The 22,382-nt window shown below is 43.5% G+C and overlaps 1 protein-coding gene across 6 annotated transcripts in view; it reads right to left on the bottom strand.

Annotated features, from left to right (window-relative positions):
- The window catches only part of ATP2B3 (ATPase plasma membrane Ca2+ transporting 3), a 443,364-nt gene that overhangs the window by 276,972 nt on the left and 144,010 nt on the right, over positions 1-22,382 (bottom strand). Inside the window, exon 1 of one of the 6 annotated variants that reach the window (XM_073590906.1) lies at positions 5,393-5,412. The exons of the other annotated variants lie outside the window; for them this stretch is intronic. The gene's annotated coding sequence lies outside the window, so the exon portion shown is untranslated. Of the gene's footprint in view, positions 1-5,392; positions 5,413-22,382 lie in introns of those variants that run through there. 6 annotated transcript variants of the gene reach the window in all.

The following is a 22,382-nucleotide window of genomic DNA, read 5'->3' as shown; positions in this document are numbered from 1 at the left end:
AGCATGGCACGCCCTCAGCATTGCTAGCCATTATTTTTGGACTATTCCCACATTCACTGGATCTCTCAGCCCCAGGGATTTCCCATCCAGTGCCGCAGTGCACCCGGGATCCTTTAACTTCCCTTCTCATGGTTCCACGTCCATCGTCCCTGTACGTCAGAGAATGAGGCAGTCTCCATGGTACCTGTACAGAGCCCTGACCTCCGGACATTGCAGGAATGTATGTAAGGGATTCTAGTAATGCCATGAATGATAACTTCTTGCTGACACTAGCAGCCCACTGGACTTGAACTTGACCTTGGTTACTGTACCTCCCTGATCTGAGTCACTACCAGGAAGTGGTCACTTTTTATTTGGAATAGTCCCTCCCACTATGGGCTAATGCCAACCTTTAATTATGTCTGCACCCTCTCCATTAAATGATCATCCTATTTACTTGCCGGTGCAATAAAACAGTAGCTTTAAATACAAGGTGCTGGATACATGCAGAAAACCCTTTTATATCTTGTATATGTGTATTCTATGGACCATTTTCTTAGAGACAGTTTGATACATCAGTCCCATTGTCAATAATGAAGTTGGGTACACCGATGACTCGGGACACGTAAGAGATGAGTCAAAGTCTGGATATTCCAGTGATGAATCTGGAATTTTTCATAGGCTTAACTCATTTAAGTTGTCTTCTGGTCTACATAATGTAAGGAGGAACCAGCACTGTCTTTCTATGATTAAGTTTGAAGCCTATGTAAGGGACTATTATTCTGTTACATAAAATGTACATTGCTTAATTATCTTGTCTGCTAGTTTCTGGTGGAAGTAACCCTCTCCATCATAAATTCCCAGATGCTCCATCTTTACCCATCATGAGCTGAAGTGTTGTGTTGTGAATACATTCACTATATTGTGTTTCTAGCTGGAGATATCGTTCTATCAATTATTGTGCGAGACTCCGCATGTCTAGCACTATTATGTGCCCATTTGTTTTTGAACTGAAGTAGTCACTTTATTTAATGATTTCACTTTAATATCTCAGATGGAGGTTTTTGCCTTGAAAACATCTCCAGAGCTTGGAGAACAATCAACTGCAGTTAGATCAATTCTACCAGCAATATATGTTCAAATTATCTGAAGAATATCTGGTGTTTATTAGTACATCCATACATTACAATGGACATGTAGTAATTCTTCATTTACCCTGTGGTGGTGGTGTTGCAGGAAAATTGAACACAAAAGTTTTAAGGTAATCAATGTGAGACAAACTAACAAGGTACCAGTGATTATCCCAAAGTGGACAACCTCTCTTAAAAGTCTGGAGGTATTCAATTTCCGTCAACCCCCCCAACTTGACTTAAAGGGCAGAGAAGTCTGTCATACAATCACATCTTCTTCTCAATTGGCATCTTGAACAAATGAGCTTTATGTATTTGACATGACTTTTTTTAAGTATGGGAGAGATGAAGGGAACTGATTTGCACGTCCCAGTCCATCAGCCATTAGAAAGTTTGGTTGCCTCTAGATGGGAGTGGTGGATCACCATTTTTACTGATGGCATCCACGTCTCTTCTTTTCATCCTAGTGGTGTGACCCACATATGTCATTCTACCAGGCTGGCTAATCAAAAGAAGAGCCTCAGGAGGTTCTGTCACTCCAGTCCATCGGCAAAAAATTACTTTTGTGGCCGATGGACCGGGAAATGCGAATCAATTCGCACCGACCCTAATTGTAAGTCAACCTTCTGCCTTGACTCTGTAGGCAGTTACCCATCCACGGCTCTTCTTCTCTTTAGCCAGCCTGGTGCGATGTTATCGTAGCAGTGTAACCCATAAATGCCGTCACGCCAGGCTGGCTTATCAAAAGAATAGCTGTGGAAAGTTGTCTCTCTCTCCCATCCAACAGCAACAAATTACCTCCTTGGCCAACAGACTGGGACATGTGGATCAATTCGCAGCAACTCTAGTTGTAAGTCAACCTTCTTCCTTGACTCTCTAGGAAGTTATCCATCTTCTCATTGCTGTCCGCCATATATTTATTAAATCTAATATGCAATACTGAAATACTGAGGCAGGTTTCAAAAACTTAAGTCCAACAGTAAACTCTTTGTGGTCACATACGACCTACATGCAACATGGAACATAATCCACATGCCCAATTTGAGATTGTCTAAGAGTATGCCACCACTGAGAGGCCAAGGTAAATTTAGTTTTCCCCAGTTGAAGACATGATTGACTTTAGCCTTTTAGAAAAATTCCCCACAAGTCCAACATTTCAAGACACAAAAAAATCTCTTGTTAGGCTTGTCGGCTTCTTGGTATAAATACCTAATGGCCAAACTGCTTTTTAATAGAGTGCTCGGATATGTCAGCAACCAATAGTCAAGCATATCCTATTTCCATCTACAGAACCGTGTAGGGAATTTCAAATTGTAGCCTTGGCTACCGACCAAGAAATGATTCTGTGCTTATTTAATTATAGATTTATTCTTAATGCTGTAATCAGCCAATCAGCGGGCACGGCTTCTTTCTTATCTCCCGCTGCATGCTCATAAGTGTTCTTTTGGAACAATGATTTCTGCTGATGCTCTTCCCGGTTAAAAATAAATCATTTATTGGCCATCTTGAGATGAGCGCGCTGTGACAGGACATTTCACTTATCAGTCCCTATCAGGATGGAAACGTCTGTCAAAGATGGCTGTGGGGAGACATAGCTGCAGGTCACATCTCCTCGATAGAAATACATTCTGATAAGTGGAAATAGTGGACATTCCAAAAGTTTGAGCTTAGAAGAAACTATATATTCCTTTGGGCTTATGTGGTCCCATGTCTCAATGGTTTATGTCCCATGAAATGAGCAATAAACATGCACGCTGTGGCTAGTGGGGAAGGAAATGTTACTCCCCCGGGCAGTGTGATGAAATTAAAGATGGTCATGGAAGGACAAAGTACCTTCTTATGGAGATCTGTTCTCCACTGACGAGGAAAAACTAGATCCTGCCACCAAGGGCAACGTAGTAATGAAAACTCTGGACTTACTGGAACTCTAGATATGGATGAGGATATGTCAATTACTGGTTATCACCACCATTAATAAAGCAGAAAAGCTATACTATTAGTAAGGTATGCTTAGGCAATCTAAGGAGTCTTGTAAAAACAAGGGAGTGAATCGATTTGATGCTTATTCAGTTTATTTTGAATTTTAGGAAAATTACCGGACCCGAGCGAAAAAATGCCCAAGGCCATTTAACACCAAGCAGAAGATGGCATCAGCAGGATTAGGTTCACATGACCTCAGCACTGGCTGCGCAGGTATCATTGTAATACATTGCAGCTATCACATCACATGGTAAAGCTCAGCTAATCTGGAGATACTATAATAGCCTGTATAAAAGCCCAGGCAGGGAATGTAGACTCTATTTTATAGTGAATCTGGATAGTGAGAGGACGTCAAAGCTCACAGGTTAGAAATAGAGATAAGGAGAGAAAGATTTAAAATACGAAATAAACATTACAGATTATGTATGCGAGCACACTGGAAAGAAAAGCTTTCATCCATTTACCCATAGCCAGATATGTTGAGGTCACTTTTGACATTACTAAAACTGTGTTTGTGTTAAAGAGCTTTCCAATCCTGGGCAATTGGAAGCGTTGCCATATTTGTGATTGACTTCAAATCTAATATTTGCAAGATGGCAAATTCGAATATCAAAAGATTCACTTATGTCTATTTTTAATCGTTGAAACAAAGAATATTTTAGTCTGTTTCCGAATGTAAATCTTTCCTTCAATCCTCAGGTTTACATAATTTTTTCGTGCTCAAATCTCTGATCATCTTTCTTTCATTGTGGGTTCTACAGATTGGACCAACATGTAGGTCAATGTCACCAGAATGTAATTTTTTGTTTGTGTTTGCTTCTTTCCCTTTCCTTACACCAGATTTGCAGGACATAAGAGTTTACAATACACCGACTTCTATTAACATTGCAAACATTTCAGGGTAGTTGAAACAGGGCACTGTGCTGCCAAATTCAAGACTATCTGAAGATCAACAGTCTGTGTATTTTTGGCATCGGGGGAGAGGACAGATCCAGAACACTGAGGAGTAATGTTCTACAGAGAGACTTGACTCTGGACTGAAGGCCTTCATTAACTAGTAACACATTACATGTCCTCTAAGTCTTATAGGTGCTTCTCACAAAATTAGAATATCATCAAAAAGTTAATTTATTTCAGTTCTTCAATACAAATATTGAAACTCACATATTTTATACAGTCATTACAAACAGAGTGATGTATTTCAAGTGTTTATTTCTGTTAATGTTGATGATTATGGCTTACAGCCAATGAAGACCCAAAAGTCATTATCTCAGTAAATTAGAATACTTTATAACACCAGCTTGAAAAAATGATTTTAAAATCCGAAATGTTGGCCTACTGAAATGTATGTTCAGTAAATGCACTCAATACTTGGTGGGGGCTCCTTTTGCATCAATTACTGCATCAGTGCGGCGTGGCATGGAAGCAATCAGCCTGTGGCACTGCTGAGGTGTTATGGAAGCCCTGGTTGCTTTGATAGCAGCCTTCAGCTAGTCTGCATTGTTGGGTCTGGTGTCTCTCATCTTCCTCTTGACAATTCCCCATAGATTCTCTATGGGATTAAGGTCAGGCGAGTTTGCTGCCCAATCAAGCACAGTGATACTGTTGTTTGTAAACCAGGTATTGGTACTTTTGGCAGTGTGGACAGGTGCCAAGTCCTGCTGGAGGATAAAATTTCCATCTCCAAAAAGCTTGTCGGCAAAGGGAAGCATGATGTGCTGTAAAATTTCCTGGTAGACAGCTGCGCTGACTTTGGCCTTGATAAAACACAGTGGACCTACACCAACAGATTAAATGACTCCCCAAGCCATCACTGATTGTGGAAACTTCACACTAGACCTCAAGCAGCTTGGATTGTGTCCCTCTCCACTCTTCCTCCAGACTCTGGGACCTTGATTTCCAAATGAAATGCAAAATTTACTTTCATCTGAAAACAACACCTTGGACCACAGACCAACAGTCCGGTTCTTTTTCTCTTTGGCCCAGGCAAGATGCTTCTGGAGTTGCCTATTGGTCATAAGTGGCTTGACTTGAGGAATGTGACACTTGTAGCTCATGTCCTGGATGCGTCTGTGTGTGGTGGCTCTTGAAACAATGACTCCAGCAGCAGTCCACTCCTTGTGAATCTCCCCTAATATTTGAATGGCCTTTTCTTAATAATCCTCAAGGCTGCGGTTATCCCGGTTGCTTGTGCACCTTTTTTTAACCACACTTTTTCCTTCCACTCAACCTTCCATTAATATGCTTGCATACAGCACTCTGTGAACAGCCAGCTTCTTTAGCAATGACCTTTTGTGTCTTACCCTCTTTGTGGAGTGTGTCGATGACTGCCTTCTGGACATCTGTCAAGTCAACAGTCTTCCCCATGATTGTGGAGCCTACTGAAACAGAATAAGGGACCTTTTTAAGCGCGTAGGAAGCCTTTGCAGGTGGGTTTTTTTTAATTATTCTAATTTACTGAGATAATGACTTTTGGGTTTTCATTTGCTGTAAGCCATAATCATCAACATTAAAAGAAATAAACACTTGAAATAGATCACTCTGTTTGTAATGACTCTATATAATATGAGTTTCACTTTTTGTATTGTAGAAGTTAACTATATTAACTTTTTGATGATATTCTAATTTTGTGAGAAGCACCTGTATATGGACAACATATGGAAGGTATAAATGGGCACTTCATTTATCACCTGCTGTGTTCTTTCAAACCCTATAATTGTACATTTGTTCTTTTTAGAAAGGAACCAACACCTCTGGAGTTAAACCCATGTCTGTGAACGTCTGATGTGAGGAGCAGAGGCAAGATGGGATGTTGTATGCTTGCTTGACCCCGTTATGACTTTATGGAGAGAAATGGCATCATGAAGCGACACACATAAGCATATAATTGGGGTACTGGAGTTTACATCCGTTGGCCAGAAGATTGTCCAAATATAATATACATGGTCCTCTTCAGATATCCTAATCCTAAAACTTCACGTGTGACCCACTAGAGAAGAAAATCCATAAACACACAAAGTAACACAGTAAAAGGTTTTGTAGGCAGAGAAGGATCCACACTCCTAGTTGTCATGTTGCTCTTTTCGCCATGTCCTTATACAAAGAGGAACTTGTAAGACACATGGGAAAGCTTTCACCTTCCTACAGTCTTCTCAATGCTGTAGATAGTCTGTTGCTTGCTTTCTGTGATCCATTTCCAAACGCACAATTTTCAGTGTTTGATCCAGAAAATCTTTTTTTAGCATGCATTCAAGTGAAAATGCATTCAAGCAAAATGTGCCACGATCATACGAGCAGCACTCGGCATGCATATGTATCCTTAACATCCATTTCATCATAAATAGAAATTCTTCACACATCTGCATAATCTAAAGCTCACATTTAGGTTGCCAACCAGATCCCTGATTGACTACCAACCAACATATATTGCGATGCATCTACCTAATTGTGTAAAAAGCTAAGAATTTTCCTTTTTAGAGATCTGGGTGATGAAGTTATATGGAAATCAACTTGATTTTCACCTTCATTTTTTTAAGCAGATCTTGAAATGCTTGGATGGAATGTGAGAAGACAACTTAGGGACCGATATCTAAAATGTTCTGCAAAACTTGTCTTCGTGTTGGTGAGCAATGCATATAGAAGGGCTACATTTTTTTAGAAAGGGCCTTTCAAAGGACTTTTTATTATTTAAACTGAGTACCGCTTCTGATTGGGGCAGCGCCACTGATTCTGGAGCAGTTTTTCTTTTTCTTCTGTGCCTCTCAGTTCCAAAGTTATGCCCCTCGGTAATAAAGATGGACATTTTCATCCTGGGCGTATACGAGAGAACACTGTGGGCGTTTCCTTTTCTTCTTTGAGTCAGGCCAATGAAAACACGGCCACACCCACAGATAAGTTCTATGATATACTCCCAGTTGGCTAAAGGAAAAATGTGCACCTTTATTACCAATGGGCATAACTTTGGAAAGGAGGGGCACTGGAGAAAAAGAAAAACTGTTCCAGAATCAGCGGAGCTTGGCCAATTGGAGGGGTAAAACAATCAAGTGAGATGTCCTATTTAAGTATATAAGACCCCTAGTTTCTAGACTAGATTAGACGTAATGTATCAGAACAAAATTAAGGCACATTTACACAAGCTACTCTCATGACTTCATCTTCATGTTCTGCTCTTATTCGCCCTCCCAGTGAAATGATGTAGACCGCTACCAGGGGGATAAAAAAAATAAATACATACATTTTCTATTTCTCTGTATACATAAAAACAACAGCAGATCGTCATTGCAGCAGAACCACTTCTTGTCGTCATGGCAACTGAAATTCAAGCATTCCTTCCCCTCGTCCTACCTCCCTCTTCCTCTGCTCCCCGCTCCCCACCTCCTTCTCTCCATGGACATGATTCAGCCACAGAGTCATCGTTCATGACTACCACATGCTCAGCGCACTTTCATGTCATGCAATTTTTGCAAACGCTATAGAAAGAAATATGGAGGCCACGATGTGGACCGGCCACCAACTTTCTTATGGACCATACCTCTTGAAGAGGCCATTCTGACCACCAAGAGGTTTCCATTGTAGTGAACAACCAATAATTATTAATGATGAGAGAGTATACTTGTTGCTCGGGTTTTTCTGAGCATGCTCAGGTGTCTTCCGAGTATTTTGGCGTTCTCGGAGATATAGTTTCTGCCGCTGTAGCAGCATGATTTGCGACTGCTAGACAGGCCGATTACATGTGTGAAATGCCTGTTTGTTAGGGAAATTCCCACATGTATTCAGGCTGTCCAGCAGCCACAAATCATGCAGATGAGGCGATGAGAACCAAAGCTCCGAGCACGCCAAAATACTCGGAGGTCACCCGAGCATGCTCGGAAAAACCCGAGCAATGAGTATACTCGCTCATCACTAATAATTATTAGAAAGGTTCCTGGAATTCCGATGACTAATTCATGTAAACTACTATGAATGTTCTTGGTTTTACTATGGCTTTTACATTGGGGTCTTTATACTTTATTTTCTGGGTCTTGGTACTTTTTTCCCATGGATTCACATTTATTTTGGGCTATCGTCTTCTAGATTGTTAGCGCCATCTCAATAATGGGCCCACATTGATATACCATAATTGTCCGGCAAAGTTTAGACCTGGTGGTTTCCTTTCTGGTACATCAGATTCTGATCATTTACATGAATATCTGACTTGTTCCTAAAATTCCAAAATGTCTATGAATGAACACAGGGCCAAAAAATATGACCCATATTAGGAAGCACATTACTAACAGAAGAAGAAATACTAAGTATTCAAGAGGTTAAGGCTGTGTGCACACGTAAGCGGTTTTTTGCGTTTTTACCGGCAAAAACGCTTAAAAAACGCTTACAAGAAGCATCCAATTCATTTTAATGAATTCTGCACTTTTTGTGCATATTGATGCGCTTTTTTCCGCAAAAAAACGCATCGCGGTAAAAAACGCAGCATGCTCATTAATTTTGCGGAAAAATCCGCATTTCTAGCTATTTTCTATGAGACGCGTTTTTTGCGCGGCAAAAAACACGCGTTTTCTGGGAAGGAGTCCAGATTTCATGCAGAAATTTTCTGCATACATGTGCACATAGCCTAAAGAGAATTTTTTTTTAGAAAACTTATAGATTTAATTTAAAAGGGCTTGACCCTTATTCCCGACCTGGGAAATCTTTATGCTTCTCCCTTTTGATTTGTTTCTGTCTTCTTATGTGTTTTTTGTGATGATGCTCAAAGGGTCATGGCAATGTCACCGATAAGCCAGTATCAGATTTTCCTGAGTGTCAGTAGGAGGAGCAGTCAGGGACCAGCAAGGACCCATGCAGGACTAGTCACGCACCCTGACCACTGCACCATTGTTACTTTGCTGAGTAAGAAGGGACCAACTACTGCTTTGTCACATAATGACTAGGGACTGTAAGTGCCTGCCTGATCCCTTGCACTAGGGGCGCCCTAGTCTATCCCTGTCACCCGGATTACCCCAGAAGTTGGAGACGCTGGGGTCAGGTTCCTTGCTATGCTCCTATGTTAAGCCTAATCTATTCCCTCCCCCTCCCAGGGAGGTGTGAGGCTGAATTGTATAGGATTACACTAATCAGACTGACAAAGGAAGACAGACAAGGATGAAAGCAAACTACAATCATACAAAAATACTCACAATACAACAGAATGGAACACAGGAGAGGGATAGGTAGGAGAAACCAAATAGGAGAGGATGAGATAAACATGCAAACCAACTCCACTCAGAAATCTCCTGAACAACTCTCCAACCACTTACTCCAAACACTGCATTTATCTTCCAACATCAAACCAGGAAGTAGAACTATCACAGGCAACTCCCAAGTGCCAGTGACAAGCATATATACCAGAGGGGAATGGCCAACACAGAACAGCTGAGACAATTCAAGATGGAGATCTCCAGGAGATCAACTGAACTGATTAACCCTTGTAAGGAAAAGCAAAGAAAACCTGCACTGTTAATCAGATGGTGAAGCAGTTCTAATCTTTTTTTCTGGCCCTGTGACTTTGCACCAACGGACTGGTCTGTATCTATACGCATGTCTACTATGGTCATAGCAAATTTGCGTGTTTGATATTATTATTAACCCTGCTTGTTTTGGTCCAACTTGCCCCAGGCCTCCACTTTGATCTCGCTTTCCAACTTTTGGGTTCTTTGGCTGTCTCTGCATATATAGGCATTGGCAAGCATGACTACACATGAGTTCTATGCTATTAGCATTTGGTCTATCTTTACTGTAGTTTGCATATTGTAGTCTTGTATTTTGTTACCCCTGCATCTCCAACATTTTTTCAGCTTATCAGTACCTTAGCAGGTGGGATTCAGCCAGTAACCTTCTAAAGGTAGTGTGGGACTGGGTGCTTGCATGATTGTAGTTGAGACGCCAACACTTATACAATAAATGTTTACAGGCCTGTACCGTCTTCATGTTTTGGATATTATACCTGTCAGCTATATTATGTATTTTGCATGCTGTTGTGCAATATTGTCACTGTGGCCATTACTAGTTAATGGGTGATATTTCTCTTACTGTTTTTAATTGGTTTTAGCTTGAATGTTTCTAGTATACCCTAATATATTAGTTTGTTATTACACATGGTGGTTCCTGTTCATGGGTTTGTTTCATTTTTTGTCTTTTCATCTGTCTCCATCCTGCCCCCTGTGTCCCCCATCCTGCCCCCTGTGTCTCCCATCCTGCCCCCTGTGTCTCCCATCCTGCCCTCGTGTCTCCTATACTGCCACCATGCCACCTTCAATAAAAATAAAAAAACACCTTTCTCCTTACCTGGCCGCACTCTTGCGGCGATGCTCCCTCCATGCAGTTCAAGCGCGCACTCGCCGGCAAATGATAACGATGTCACACACACGGCAATAGAGTTTAACTGAACCTGCGTCTCGGACACAAGTTCAGTTACTGCAATGGCAGAAACCTGCAATTGGGGCCCGAAGAGCAGAAGAGATGTGGCCCGATGTGAGCCCCCTCTGCTTATGGGGCCCATACTCCAGTCAGGGCAGTAATGCCCTGATGTCGGCCCTGGTAATATGTGATCTAGACATGGTGCGGTGGTATTTGTTCCTTGTTTGTGATATTATTCGGACACTGTGGTGGTAATATGTGTTCTGGACATGGTGTGGTGGTATTTGTTCCTTGTATGTGGTATTACAGGTCTCTATGTGGTGGTAATATGGTGTCTGGTCATGGTGTGGTGGTATTTGTCCCTTGTATGTGATAATATTGGCCATTTTAAAAATTGAAAAATAAATAAAAATATACCTAAATTGTATTGGCTATTGTAACAGATGATTAATAGGACAGAGCAGAGTAGAGCTTGGGCAAAAGAGTCTACTTTGTCATGGTGGCGGCTTAAAAAATCTTTTGGCCAAAATAAAAGCTGCTGGCTATATGTGTGATCTGGTGATGGGAACTGTTAATGTGTGATTGGTGAGAAGTGAAGTTTTTCCAAGAGAGAGCAATGGGGCTGTGGACAGTTCGAGGGGTGGAGCCTGGGCAGACTCTCAAGGGGGCCCTGAAATTCCTAGTGGCAGACCTGCAGTACGGCATTGAAATGTGTAGTGGACAATAAAGAACCTTCTAATAAATATCGTAGCAAGAGACTTCTTTCCAGCAGCGCAGCCAATGTTTAAACATGTTTTTTTCTGTTTTGGTAATGTCTAGAGATGTACTAAGCAGTGGAAAGAGTGACCAATCATCCTGGAACCAGCCACAAGGCCCATCTTCTTAACCATACCGTGTGAATGCGGTAGTGGCTCAAGGGAAAATTGCAAGAGTATTCCTCCTTGTCTTGGGTGACAGATGACCCTAGATATTGAATTTTGACTTAAAAAGTAATCTGTGACAGTGACAGAGACAACCTTATAAGTCCCACAACCGTCTGCTGTGCATGGCATTATGAATACTGTTTAGAAAATGTTACTGTTGTTATGTGGTCAAGTTATGCGACTCATCACTGATGTGTAACTGCCAAGCTCTGTACTTCAATTCCCATGGGTAACAGGCAAGCTCCGTGACTCAACTTTGATGTTTAAGCACCAAGTTTTGTGCATCAGCTCTCATATGTAACCATCATGCTCTGTGCCTCAACTCCCATGTGTTACTGACAACCTACATCCCTCAACTTTGATGTGTAGTTGAAACCGCCAAGCTCTGTATCTCAATTCTGACATGTAACCGCCAACCTCTGTGCTTCAATTGGAATGTAGAACCACAAAGTTCTGAGCCTTCCATCTCATGTGTAACGTCAAGCTCTGAGGCTCAACTCTCTATTGTGACCTCCAAACTTTGTGTCTCAACTCTCTCTGTGTGTAACCACCAAGCTCCTTGCCTCAATACTCAGTGTAACTATCAAGATTTATGCCTCATTGGGAAACTGTAATTAATTTCTTTCCACATTGTGTTTCAGTTAAACCTTTCTGAGTCAATGTGAGTAACTGCTTCATCTTTGAGTGGTTGTTGAGTTATGGGCCCCACACCCAGAAGTGACCCTCTGGAAAATCAATAGCTCACCAAATTGTGAAGCATAGTTTAGAATGGAAAGGAAGGAAAGTCAACTATGGTCATCCAGGGCCCTTTTATACATCAGGTCTACTGACTATTCTGAAAATATCAAGAAAGTAATATATTGCCTGCCATTGACCTTCCTTTTATATACTATTTCCACATAATTTCCCACTGGACGTAAATTCTGCATTGCCTTGTACACATGAGCTCCTAATCCAGGTGTTTTTTTTTTTGTTTTTTTTTAAAGAAGAAATGTTTTATTCAAGGTCAGAAAGATTTCACAATGAGATTTGATCCCAGGCTGGCAGTATTTCTGCCAGTTATATGAGCAATCAATACTTCCAGCTACTCCTTCTGAGTACCAGTCTGGACGGTGAAGGTCTAAGACATACATTACTTTGATAATAATGGTTCATTAAAAATTGAACAGTTGATAAATTTTAATTAACATACTCCCTTTGTCTTACCCTGCATTTTAATTCATTATCCCCTTGGAACCTAATACATAATCTGAACCAGAACCCCAGCGGAAATGTGATCCTCAAAGCACGACCACCTTCATTGGGTGGACCACCTTCATTGGGTGATTGAAGGGATTTATCCAAAATAGTTCCTCTAAATTCACACTAGGCAACTTTGACCCAATAATGAAGTATTGGTAGTATTCAAGTATTAAAGTCCTGCAGCTCCAACCCACATTATAGTGTCTGAATTATAGGCTTCTGATTACAAAGTATGGGGGAAGAGTATAAACTCAAGATGAACGACCTCTGCTTCTATCAGACCTCTGTTGGCTCGGATGGAACCAAAATATTGAGACTTGCTGGGTTTTGTAGGTGCCCATACAAGAGAGCTTTAGGCCAGCGGGCATAGCAAGCAGGATGGGAATATGGGTGGTAGCTTTAGTTTCAGAATTCTTAGGGGGGGGGCAAATTTTTCTTTCTATATTTTGTATCACCAAGAAGTGGCGTCGCAAGTGCTGATGATCCCACCCAGACATGTGCCCCGGATCTCTGGTCGGGTATCATTTTCAAGTGTGTTGGCATCAATATGGCCCCGATACAGTAGGCTCTGCCCCACCCGCCAACAGCTGCAAGCTTAAAGCCTACAAGATGTCAGCATCCTGGCGTAGTTGTGGCGTAAGGACGTCAGTCACGGCATTGCTCCTCCTCTGTCGGCCCTCTCTGTGCGCAGGTGGGAAGAGGTGAGTATGAACTTTATCTATTTTGTAGGAAGTGGCACAAAAGTGGCATTATTACTTAAGGATGAGGCACTTAGGGGTCATCAGTATATTTATGGAGGAATTAATGCTTTCTAAAGTAAGACATTATTTATTTTAATAGAGCACTCAGGGACGAATATTTGTTTTAAGGGGGCACTGAGGGTATTAGTAATCGTTTAGGGGTCACAATATTGCCTTGTGCTGACAACCTATACTACGTCACTGTTATCAGCTAGTTCTCTGACAGCCGTTCTCCTCAATACCCCATGTATGTGTTTTCAATATGAAAGTGGAGTAGGTCGCTCCCTGGTGGATAAAAGATGGGGCCTTGAAATTCAACCTGTTCCAGGCTCACAATCTCCGCTATAGTTCATCCCAAACATGTTGGATGGTGCTAAGGTCAGGACTCGGTGCGGACGGTCATGTTCTTCCTCCAAACTCCCACTCCATGTCTGTATGGAGCTTGTGCACAGTTATGGGGAACAGAAAAGTACTTTCCTCAAACTGTTCCCACAAATCTGGAAGATACAATTATCCACAATGTTTTGTAAGAATTCCTTTTACTGGAACTTAAAGGCTGAGGCCGACTCCTGAAAAACAAGCCCATAGTACACGGTGGGCCATTTATATGGATACACCTAAATAGAATGGGAATGGTTGGTGATATCAACTTCTTGTTTGTGGCACATTAGTATATGGGAGGGGAGAAACTTTTCAAGATGGGTGGTGACCATGGTGGCAATTTTGAAGTCGGCCATTTTGAATCCAACTTTATTTTTTCCAATGGGAAGAGGGTCATGTGATACATCAAACGTATTGAGAATTTCATAAGAAAAACAATGGTTTGCTTGGTTTTAACATAAGTTTATTCTTTCATGAGTTTTTTACAAGTTTATGACCACTTATGAAATGTGTTCAAAGTGCTGTCCATTGTGTTGGATTGTCAATGCAACCCTCTTCTCCCACTCTTGACACACTGAAAGCAACACCGCAGAAAAAATGCTAGTCTAAGGGGGTCAGGTTCCTTGTAGGAATTGCTCGGATCTGACACCCATAATGTGATGGTGCACCATCTTGCTGGAAAAACTCAGGGAATGAAACATCTTCAGTGCATAAAGAGGGCAACACATCATCATGTAGCAAATTCAGATATCCAGTGCATTGAGGTTTCCACTGATGAAGAATGGCCCCACTATCTTTGTACTCCATATACCACACCATACATTATAAGTGTCAGGTCTGAGCATTTCTACCTGAACAGTTTCCTGGAAAGCGGATTGGTCGTCGTGTGCCAGTTGAATGGCCACCAAGGTCTCCCGATATGACCCCCTTAGACTTTTATCTTTGTGGTCATCTGAAGGCAATTGTCTATGCTGTGAAGATATGAGATGTGCAGCATCTGAAAAAACGGATACTGGAAGCCTGTGCTAGGATTTCTTCTGCGGTGTTGCTATCAGTGAGTGGGAGAAGAGGGTTGCATTGACAATCCAACACAATGAGCAGAACTTTGAACACATTTTATAAGTGGTCCTAAACTTGTAAATAACTCATGAAAGAATAAAGTTAAGTTAAAACCAAGCACACCATTGTTTTTCTGGTGAAATTCTCAATAAGTTTGATGTGTCACATGACCCTCTTCCCATTGAAAAAAATAGAGTTGGGTGCAGAACGGCCAACTTCAAAATGGCCACCATGGTCACCACCCATCTTGAAAAGTTTCCCTCTTCCCATATACTAGTTTGCCACAAACAGGAAGTTGATATCACCAACCATTCTCATTTTATTTAGGTGTATCCATATAAATGGCCCACCCTGTATTACCCCTCCTCTACCAAACTGTACAGTGGGCACTATGCAGTAAGGGGATAATGTTCTCCTGGCATTCACCAAACCCAGACTCCTCCATCAGACACAGATAGAGAAGTGTGATCCATCACTGCACAGAACACGTCTCCTCCAGAGTCCAATGGTGACGGCTTTACACCACTCCATCCGATGCTCGGCATTGTGCTTGGTAATGTAAGGCTGCATGCAGCTGCTCGGCCATGAAGCTCCCCAGCAGGGGGCACAATGTTGGTGCTGAAAGCTGCTGTTATACCAGAGGAGGTCTGGACTCTGCAGTTATAGAGTCAGCAGAGCATTGGTGACTTTTCTGTCCTCTGCTCCTCAGCACTTGGTTCCTGCTCTGTAACATTACAGGGTCTCCACTTTGTGGCTGAGTTGCTGCGGTTCCTTCCACTTCTCAATAATATCATTCACAGGTGACGAGGAAGATTTAGGAGGAAGAAATGTCATGAATGTTTTGTTACTCCAGTGGCTCCTATCATAGCACCGTGCTGGTATCAGTGAGCACTACACCACCGGCCGGTCTGTCATATGCTAGTAATGGCAGACGGCAGAAAATTCCAGGAAAGCTGAATGGCATCAAAACATCTCCATGAAAAGAACCTAAAAGTGAATGTGATGCTTCAATGGCACTGATTACAGAAGTGAGTCAGAGTACATACATGCGGAATGCTGCTCCTGACATAGAAATATCAATATATCGATTTTATAACCTCATTTCCCTCGCTGCCGCCGCTGCATCCTTGAAGACGTAGAAGTGTGGAAAAGGAGATACAGAGAAGGAAAAAAAAATGACTAGCAGCGGAGAAGATCGCAGCAGATTGCCACACAATGGCTTTCCCGTGGGGGAAAATTCTGCTATCCACAAAGTGAATGGGAACTGGATTGGAGATGACTTTCTCTACTTGACCTAATGGCTCATCAAATCAAAGCAAACCCACGGGTGACGCCTGTAACAAGGCCTTCAGCAACGGGCATGGAAACCATTTGTCACTCCCGCGTAAAGACCACAAGGCCATTGCCAGTTTCTGAACTTATGTCTGATCCATTTGTTTTTGTACGGAACATAATATTATTATGCTGCGCTATTATATCAGCTGCACCTAAAGGTACACAACCACTTCCGCTATATATACTGTACATAAGTGCAATATACTGCATATATATAGAAAGAGAAACAAGACCTTCCAGATGATCAGATATTCCAGATTACCAGATGGTCATGGAATAGAATGCAAAATGCAGAGAAGATTCTGACCATGTGATAGTCAGCTCTTTTAAAGGGGTTGTCTACTACCTGGACTACCCCTTTGTAAATAAAGTAGTGCACCTGGTAAAATAAGAAATACCCTATATTCGCCTTCTTTAGCCCTTGTTTACAGGGGCTTGCATAACATTGTTGTGCAACGTAAACCCTGCAGCCAATCAGTGGCAGCTGGATGAACCCCAAAACATATATAGTGACTACTGATTGGCTGCAGGGATAGAGTGGTAAAACAATGTCATGTGAGCCCCAGGAGACCGGCGCCGGTGCAGGTGGCATGTATATGTTCCTTTTGTTTGGACTACTTCATTTAAAAAAGGTGCGTTTACACTGCACGATTAGAACAACTGATTGGTCCTTGGAGTCGGAATACCCGATAATCAGGCAGAGCAAATAGGCTGATAATCAACTAATGAACAAAGAAAATTGCTTGTTCGTAGGGTGAAATTATTTTTATAAATCACTGTATTTTTCTCGGCAGCACATTTTCTTGTGTAAACATGTGCTGCCAAAACTATGACGGTCTATGAACACAGACCATTAGCAAATCGTAAGCGCGGTCTACCTGTCCAAAATGCGATTAAATGACCGCCGGTCGGCAATCATGGAGCCATTTTCAGACGCAGGTCATGAGCCCTTGGGGTTCTGCAATAGAACCAAGATTTCCATAATAAAGCCTTGTTCAGACGTCAGTGATTTTTCTCGTATGTGAAAAAAATTGATGGATTTTCATCAGCGTTTGGACAGCTCTTACAATCAATGGTTTTCACCTATGCCAATAAAAAATAAATAAATTGCACAGCTTCTACTACACTTTTTATGCCAGCATCCCCAACAAATCACTGGTGTCAGGACAACTTCTGATCTACTTGTAACAGAAAGAGATTAACTAGCCTGGGCCACCACCTGCAGAGCCTGGAGGACTTGCCATGTCCATCCATTATAGTGACAGATAAGAATGATGTAATACCTTACTGGTCCTCTAGAGGCGCTGTAGAGGAATTGAACACTTTCTGATGGATTTCCCCAAGGTTGATCACTTGGGGTCTAAACATCAAAGCACTTATAATTGGCTTGAAGACCCTGTAGCAGAAAACTGTCCAAAGTGGAGTGCCCCTTTAAGGCATATTAAAATCATTGAATAATCACTGAGCAACATTTCAGGCAAATCCTGTTTTTTCTCCTGCCCTAAAGAGGTTATCTAGGCAAGAATTTTCCATTAATGACCTATGAAGCATGTTCTACTTTCTAGTCACCTCCACATATAATAACCCAAGTTGAGTATAATAATAAGCAGGAAAAAAATAATCTGCGTCCCCTATAAATAACTGCCGAGAGGAGCGACATTTAACAACTGCAGAAAATTCGCCCACTTATGGCCATTTACATACAGATAAGAATCTGCTGACATCAAATTTACTACTTGCAAATGACAAGAATAATTTATTAAATTGAATCCGGTGAAGCTCAGCAACATTTTACGGGGTATTTTCCTCGCTCCTCTCGGGTATCCAGATGAGCATTCATGTTTATTCATTAAGCAATTGCATAATTCACGGCCCTTTTTTTTGTTTTGTTTCTCGAAAACAGCGCCATGCCTGTACATAGGTGAGCTTTGGTATTGCAGTTTAGCCCCATTCAAATTAATGAGGTTGAATAGCAATACCGGAAACTACCCAAGGGACAAGAGTGGCGCTATTTCCAGAAAAATGAAAGCTATTTATTTTTGTTACAACTTAGAAAATGTTGCACTTTGGAAACCTTCAACAAGCAGGTTGTTTGGTGTTGATGGATCCGATTATGTTGTGTAGGATATTGAAGCTCAACCAAAGTCACTAAATGGGGCTGAGTTGCAATTCTAGACGCAGCCACTGATGAAAGAATGGCACTATATATCTAATTTTTTTTGTAAACTACCACCCCTATAGAACATTAATGGCCAAACAGTCCAATTGCCATATGAATGCATAAATGTTGCATTGATGATTAATTTTTTAAGGGGGGGAATATTCTCTCCTTTCGTCTTAGAGATCCGGGTTAGCTCCTGGTTTATGTGGGCCATTGTAGAGTCCCAGTGAGTCCTTCTTCGCTTTTGCCTTTCAGGAGCCATAACTTTTGTTTTTATTATTTTTAAAGCTAACAACATGGAGGATAAGTAAAACCTTGCCAAAAGTTACCCCAGATGATGATCTTGAGGTATTCCTGATGGTTTTTAAATGGGTGGCGGAATGGGAAAAATTGCCTCTGAAGCAACGAGCAGAGGTTTTGGCACCATATCTAATAGGGTAACCACAGAAAGCCTATTATGACCTGGCCTTGCAGGATGCAAAATAGTGCACTTGGGAGTAACTGACTATCAGGGCACAATGGGTGCACCACTGGGCCTACTCCAGTGACAAACTTCACTGGGCCCAAATGTTTGACCTCCTACACCTGGTACAAAAATGGTTACTACCTGAATCTTCCTCCCAGCACAGAGGGTGGAGAGGGTTGTCATGGACAGGTTAATGCACTCCATACCGCGGCCGATGCATTCCTGGGTTGCCCAGGGAGATGCCTGGAATGCCAATAATGTGGTCGGCCTGGTGGAACGGTACCAGGTGGTCGAGAGTTCCTGGGGGAAGCAAATGGTCCTAACATCTCCGTACTGGGGTTCCTAAGTGGGGGTTGACAACCAAAAAAAGAGGATCTAGAGTCACACCTGGGTGGCGTACAAGAGCCGATGAGGTTGATGGTGTCACACCCCGGGTCACATAGCCGCCTGTTGCCCCATGACCACTAAGCCAATGGATTACAGCATAAGACGTCGCTACCTGTAGCGTAGCTACCGGGGGCAGAGGGGGCGGTTGCCCCGGGCCCCGCGCTCTGAGGGGGCCCATCCGGGCTACGCTGCTGTAACTGTATCTGCAGGGAGCAGGGGGAATCGATCATCTCCCTGCTCTGCCGTGCTATGTTGTTCTCTTCTCTGCCACAGGACCTGTGATGAGGTCACAGGAGGGGAGGAGTCAGGGGTCACATGATCAGAAGCCCCGGTGTCTGCGCACTGCAGGACTCTGCTGTGCTGGTTGTCATGGTGCTGGATGAGGGGAAGTTTATGTGTGGGGTCAGGAGGGGTTTACAGGGTGCATGTAGCAGTGCCGTGTGTGTACGAGGTGTACAGAGCGGAGCCGCCTGTGTATGAGGTGTACGGAGCGGAGCCGTGTGTGTACGAGGTATACGGAGTGGAGCCGAGTGTGTACGAGGTGTACGGAGCCGTGTGTGTATGAGGTGTACGGAGCGGAGCCATGCGTGTACGAGGTGTACGGAGCGGAGCCACGCATGTACGAGGTGTACGGAGAAGAGCCACGTGTGTACGAGGTGTACGGAGCGGAGCCATGTGTGTACGAGGTGTACGGGGCCGTGTGTGTAAGAGGTGTATGGAGCAGAGCCGTGTGTGTATGAGGTGTATGGAGCGGAGCTGTGTGTGTATGAGGTGTACGGAGCGGAACCGTGTGTGTATGATTTGCACGAAGCGGAGCTGTCTGTGTATGAGGTGTACAGAGCAGAGTCGTGTGTACAAGGTGTATGGAGCCGTGTGTGTACGATGTGTATGGAGCAGAGCCATGTGTGTACGAGGTGTATGGAGTGCAGCCATGTGTGTACGAGGTGTACGGAGCGGAGCTGCGTGTGTACGAGCGAGGTGTACAGAGCAGAGCTGTGTGTGTACGAAGTGTACGGAGCAGAGCCACGTGTGTACAAGGTGAACGGAGCAGAGCCACATGTGTACAAGGTTTACGGAGTAAAAGCCATGTGTGTACTGAGTGGAGCCGTGTGTGTGCGAGGCATAGAAAGCGGAACCATGTGTGTATGAGGTGTGCGGAGCTATGCGTGTACAAGGTATATGGCGGGGAGCATTCTCACCTCCCAACCGTCTCGATTTTGAGAGAGAGTCTGCCCCGGTCGGGAGCTTACTTTTCCCGCGGACACAGGAGTACACGGCAGAGCCCCAAGGAGCACTTTACAATTCGCCCGTGACATTCCACCAGAAGTGACGTGCTGGAAGCTGACCGGAAATGAGTTAATTTCGGGAGGAGAACCGTGGAGGCACTTCAGGGAATGCTTCAGATCCATCACCGTGTCTCCTCTGACAGCGGGATCGCCTTGGACTCGGGGATGTCGGCCATGTGAGTGGATCATGATATGTCCTACATCGGGAGGCTCAGGTGGGCACTACAATGGGAGCCGGGCTGCTATAGTATCTTTATAGAATCTTTCTTTCATTCTCTCGGTTTCTTTCTCTCTCTCTCTCTGTTCTTTCTCTCTCTCTGTTATTTTTTCTCTCTCTGTGTTCTTTCTTTCTCTCTTTTCTTTCTCTCTCTGTTCTTTCTTTCTCTATAATGTAGCCCCCTTCATATGGTATAATACAGCCCCCTCCCAAAGAATATAATGTAGCCCCTTCAGACTATAATGCAGCCCCCCTCATAGGGTATCATGCTGGCCCCCTCATGGGGTATCATGCTGTTCTCCCTTATATGGGGTATCATGCTGCCCCCCTCATGTGGGGTATCATGCTGCCCCCCACCATACGGGGTATCATGCTGCCACACCCCTCATACAGGGTATCATGCTGCCCCCCATCATACGGGGTATATCATGCTGCCCCCTCATATGGGTATCATGCTGCAGCCCCCCCCCCATACGGGGTATCATAATCATGCAACCAGGACTCACTATGTAAATAACAAAAAAAACTATACTCACCTCTAATCACTCCCACGCTGATTTCGGCGGCGGCTCTGCTCTCATGTCTGGAGCTGCGCTGCAGTCAGACCGACACACAGCGGGGACACGATGAAGTGATGTCATCGCGCACCCGCTGTGTGTCAGAGGAAGAGGATAATGATGGGAGAGGGAGCGTCATGTGATGCGCTCTCTTCCATTATTGCAGTGCGCACTGGGGGCCGCGTTGACGCTGCAATAATGGAATATATATATATTATATAGATTATTTTTGGCAACAGCGCGGTCATCTGCTGAGGTTCTCTGGTTAGGGGCTCACTCAGAAGTTTCGCCCCCCCTGAACGAAAACCCTAGCTACGCCTCTGGTCGCTGCTCATATTTTTCATACACTGCCCGTAGTGGTGTCCCTCAATCAGGCGAGGGGCCGCATGTATTTCCCATAGAAGGGAATGGAGTGCAAATGACTGGTTTGTTGGACTCGGGAAGTTTGGTAACCTTAGTGAGGGCCACAATTCCTCATCGGCTGATTCCTGGAAAGATGGTGGATGTCCACTGTATCCATGGGCATGCTTCAGACTACCCTGTGGTCCGAGTGGTCATAGACGCAAACTGTGACATTGAGTCCCATGACATGGGCATAGTCAAGGACCTATTACACCCTGAGAGTTTATTTTGCTTTCTTCTGAGACTTGCAGGTAAAGCAGGGTCGCCTAGTTTCTCAGACCACAGTGTGACGTCCGCCTGCGGGTCTGGGCTGCAGCCAGGCAACACCCCGAGAAACACTGATACCCTTTACCCCTATACAGGGATCTGGATTTATAGCAGAGCCCAGGAGGCGCTGTCTGAATAGGAGCAGTGACCAGAGCAGGACGGTCGCCAGAAAGGTGTTCCAATACAGGACACAAACGTGGAGATATGCGAGTCTAAACCAGTCGGGCAGCAATGGCACAAAAACGGTAGACAGAAGCAGAGTCAGATTCAGGCCGAGAGTCATAAACCTGGAGAGTAGCAGAGGTACAGAATCGTTAGGCAGAAGCAGAGTCAGATTCAGGCCGAGAGTCATAAACCTGGAGAGTAGCAGAGGTACAGAATCGTTAGGCAGAAGCAGAGTCAGAAGTCCAGGCCAAAGTCAGTCAGTCAGTCAGTCAGAAAGCAATTCACACAGTAACACACAGGAGAACCAAGAATATAT

Source organism: Dendrobates tinctorius, unplaced genomic scaffold, assembly GCF_039654945.1.
Source record: "Dendrobates tinctorius isolate UK_male_01 unplaced genomic scaffold, ASM3965494v1 ptg000120l, whole genome shotgun sequence".
In the NCBI taxonomy this organism is placed as follows: Eukaryota; Metazoa; Chordata; class Amphibia; order Anura; family Dendrobatidae; genus Dendrobates; species Dendrobates tinctorius.
The sequence above is the reverse complement of the archived record's forward strand: the minus strand, read 5'-3'. Positions and strand labels throughout refer to the sequence as shown.